At 36.2% G+C, this 4,550-nt stretch overlaps 1 non-coding gene across 1 annotated transcript; it reads left to right on the top strand.

Moving 5' to 3' along the window:
• The first annotated feature begins 4,088 nt into the window (after nucleotides 1–4,088).
• Nucleotides 4,089–4,195, top strand: LOC113894849. The gene has a single exon (XR_003511687.1). It is a non-coding gene; the product is annotated as a U6 spliceosomal RNA (small nuclear RNA).
• Nucleotides 4,196–4,550: the final 355 nt, after the last annotated feature.

Here is a 4,550-nt window from a genome sequence, read left to right as displayed (position 1 = left end):
AAAGAAAATGATCATTGAAACTTATATTAGAATCAATGTTTGTTGATCTTGTTGGAATGTGCCAGTTGTTCACTGGATGAACTTGACATTTTATTTATGCTCAAGCTTTTGATATATTACAGTGAAGAATAAGGCATGAGTTTTTATGCATTGTATATTATTTTTAAAGTCACTTTTTAATACTCTGCTCCCCACCCCCAAGCATTGCTTTAGTTTTTCCCACAAGCTTTGATATTTTGTGTCTTCATTTTTATTCAATTCAAATGTTTTACAAGTTCTCTGTGTATTCCACTTTGATTTGTGGGCTATTTAGAAGTATTTTGTTAAACTTTCAGATATACTTAAATAAGTTTAAATTTCAAATATGTTTCCTTTTCCAAATGTCACTCTTCCATTGATTTCTACCATAATCTGCATGATTTTAATGCTTTAAATCTGTTGCCATTTTGTTTATGGCTCAGAAAAGGTTCTTTATTAGTAAATCTTCTCTGGGCACTTGAAAATAACATATATTTGGCAGTTATTGAGTGAAATTTATATAAATGCCAGTTAATTTGGTTGATAGTGTTGTTCAAGTCTTCTGTATGACTAACTTCTATCTACTGCTTCTATTGGTATGGATACAGCTGCACTGAATTTTAGAACTATAACTGTGGGCTCCTGTGCTTCTCTTTGTAGTTCTATCAATTTTCATTTAATATATTTTGAAGTACTGTTGTCAGATTCATATAAATTTGGCTTTGTTGTGCCTTCTTAAATATTTAATCCTGGTTTCATCATGTAATATTATTTATCATTGGTTTATAGTCCTTGAAGTCTACATTTTCTGATATTAATAGAACCAATTCAGTTTTTTCATTAGTTTATATGATATAGTTTTTTCAATTATTTTATTCTAACTTAGTTATAGTGATACATTAAAAGTGAGTTTCTCATACAAAGCATATGTCTTTAAAATTTTTGACTGTGTTGCATCTTCACTGCTGTTCAGGCTTTTCTCTAGTTTTGGTGAATGGTGTTACTCTCTGCTTTCAGTGTGCAGGCTTCTTGTTGTAGAGGCTTCGCTTAACGTAGAGCACAGGTGCTAGGGCACGTGGGCTTCAGCAGTTGTGGCCCGTGAGCTCCGTAAATATCACTGCCAGGCTCTAGAGCACCGGCTCAATAATTGTGGCACATGGGCTTAGTTTCCTCCATGGTAGGTGGGATCTTCCCAAATCGGGGATCAAGCCCATGTCTCTGGCCTTGGCAGGCAGATTCTTTGCCACTGAACCACCAGGAAAACCCTAGAAAGCATACAGTTGGGACTTGCCTGATGGTCAAGAATCCACCTTGCAAAGCAGGGGACTTGGGTTCCATCCTTGGTTGGGGAACTAAGATCCTGCATGCCATGGGCCAACTAAGCCTGTGTGCTGCAACTAGAAAGCCTACATGATATGAGAAGATCCCTTGTGCTGCAACTAAGATCTCATACAACCAAATAAATAAACAAATGTTAAAAAAAAAAAAAGCATATAGTTTGGTCTTTTTTTTTTTTTTAATACAATCTGACAATTTCAAACTTTATATTATCTGTAATTTAACCATTATCTCTATTTCTGGCTTGTTACCTATGGTGGTGGTGGTTTAGTCCCTAAGTTGTGTTTGACTCTTGTGAACCCATGGACTGTAGCCCTCCAGTTTCCTCTGTCCATGGGATTCTCCAGGCAAGAATACTGGAGTGGGTTGCCTTCCTTCTCCAGCGGATCTTCCCAACCCAAGACTCAAATCTGTGTCTCCTGCATTGCAGGGAGATTCTTTACCAACTGAGCTACAAGGGAAGCCACAAATTGTTAGCTATATCGATTTAAAAATTTTTATTTATTGCTTTTTGATTTACAGTATTATATTTATCACAGTATATCTTGAAAAAATATCACATACCATGCTTTAATTTCCTCCTTCCTATCTTTTGTGCTATTTTTGTTTTACCTTTTGTTTCTACAATGCTTATAACTCTTTTCATACCCTGCTATCATTTTTACTTTAAAAACTCAATTGTCTTTACAGGGACTACAAAAGAGGAAAAAATGCATCTTTTATACTTATTCTATTTACTATTCTTGTTCTTTTTTTCTTTCTATAAATCCAAATTTCATTCTGTATTATCTTCATCCTTATGATCTATCTCTGAAATTTCTTATAGTGGAGGTCTTATGAAAATTAATTACTAGTTTTGTTTCCTGAAGCATCTTTATTTCATATTCATTTTTGAAAGATATTTTGCTGTGTTTAGTGTTCTAATTGAAGAATTAATTTTTTTCTTTTAATACATTACTGATGTCACTCCATTGTCTTCTGGCTTACATAGTTTTTGATGGGAAGTATTTTATGATTCTTACTTTTGTTCCTCTGTATGCAATATTTCTTTTCTTTTTCCTGCTTGCCTCCAACATTGGCTCTTAACTTTTTTCATAGCAATTTAATTATGATATGTTTCTCTATGTTTTGTACATCTTTAATACATTGGTTGGAGTTCTCTAAGATTCCTGGATCATTGGTTTATTGTCTTTCACTATATTTGGAAACTGATTCATGATCTTTTCTGGTATTTTTTCTTCTCCTTTCTCTTTATTTCCCTCTATAAATCAAAGTACACACATTAGACCATTTGATAGTGTCCCACAACTCAGGATGTTTTGCTCTACTTTTAAAAATTCATTTTTCTTCTTATGTTTCATTTCAGATTTATATCAACCTACTTTTAGTTTAAAATTTCTTCCTCAGATGTGTCAAGAGCATCACAGTAATCTTCATCTTTGGGGGGCATTTATTTGGCTCATTTTAATAGTTTCTAATCTTTCTGTTGAAGTTTTTCATCTGTTCATGGATGTTCTTCACTTTTACCACCACATCCTTTAATTAAAGCATAGTTTTTATAAAGCCCTTGACTGATAATTTAAACATTTTGATAACTGCTCAATCTGCTGCTGTTGAGTGATTTATCTCTGGAAAATGGCTTTCTTATTACAGTACTTTGCCGTATAATTTTAGAATGTATACTGAACAATGTCAACTGAAGAACAGTAGAGTCTGAGATCAAGAGTATTTATAGCTGGAGATGAACACAATTCTTTTTCTGTTACAATGGTAGTAAATGATTCAGTTGGGTTTGGGTTTTGTTGCTAACATTGTTGCCCTTCAAGTTCTTCAGTGAGGGATTGTCTAAATCATGTGCTTGGTGTGAGACCCACGGTGCTAGAACTTTTTTATCAGTTTTTCTGCTTTAACCTCAGCTTTCAGAATGTGTTTAATGACTGCAAAACAATGGGTCTTTTCTCTTTACGAGTGGTAATCATCTATTGCTATTACTCAGTTCTGGACTCATGGTAGGGGCAGGGAGTGGATTTTTGGTTTATCTGATGAAAGCTCAGTTGTAGACAGTATCTGTGCCCCTGAGGATCAGGAAGGGGGTTGTGGAATTATTCTTGTTTCTCTCATCTCAGTGACAGTCATATTTACACTTGTATTTGTAGAGGTTATTAAACAGATGAGATAATTTTGCTCCTCCTTTCTCCCAGCAATAGCACATCTCTGCTTTATACAGCACAGGATTGTGACTCATAAAGTCTTTGTAGTCCAAACCCTAGTGGCAGACATTTTTAATTCTATCACTTTCCCAGAAGCAGTGATCTTTTCTTGATTTCTGAGGTCAGAAAGCAAAGCTCTTAACTCTTCCCCAGAAGCTGATGAGATTTGCTTCTACACAAACATTGGATCTTTGCCTGGTCCCTGGTTAAAAGACAGTTTGCTGTCCCGTCCTCAGCAGTATAAAGCATTTTTCTTCCTAATGAGAAGAGCCCATGCAAATGCACCATATCTTGAGACTATTCTGCCTTCACTATGCCTGCAGCAGTTATGGGGGTATTTCTGGTTTCCTGCCCTGCTCTCATTCCTTTCCATGAGCCCTTATATAGATTCGTAGAAAAGAGCTTATGAGTGAGTGCACACTGCCTGTGTCTGATGCCCCCAGTTATTCTAAACTTTTATGCTGCTTCAAATTCATCCTTTAGGATTTCATTAAAATTTTTGATGATTTCTTCTTACCTGCAATGCTCGCTTCTGGAGCACATATACTAAAATTGGAATGATACAGAGAAGATTAGCATGGCCCCTGAGCAGGGATGTCATGCAAATTCATGAAGTGTTCCATTTCTTTTTTTGGACTTGCCTGGTGCCTCAGATGGTAAAGCCTCTGAGCCGGGTTCAATCCCTGGGTCGGGAAGATATCCTGCAGAAGAAATCGGCAACGCACTCCAATATTCTTGCCTGGAAAATCCCATGGATGGAGGAGTCTGATAGACTACAGTCAATGGGTCACAAAGAGTCAGACAGGGCTGAGAGACTTCACTTTCACACCTGCTACACCAAATATTTCCTCTGTGCTCTGCCAAAGTGAAGAAAGTTTGTGTCCTGTCTTACATTAGAGGAGCTCGCCACTTTTTGGAGCTTAGTTTACTTTGCTGTCTGACTGCCTCAATCTCTGATGGGTTCAAGGAAAGTTATACTTTTAT

This window comes from Bos indicus x Bos taurus, chromosome 6, assembly GCF_003369695.1.
Source record: "Bos indicus x Bos taurus breed Angus x Brahman F1 hybrid chromosome 6, Bos_hybrid_MaternalHap_v2.0, whole genome shotgun sequence".
Lineage (NCBI taxonomy): Eukaryota > Metazoa > Chordata > Mammalia > Artiodactyla > Bovidae > Bos > Bos indicus x Bos taurus.
The sequence above is the reverse complement of the archived record's forward strand: the minus strand, read 5'-3'. Positions and strand labels throughout refer to the sequence as shown.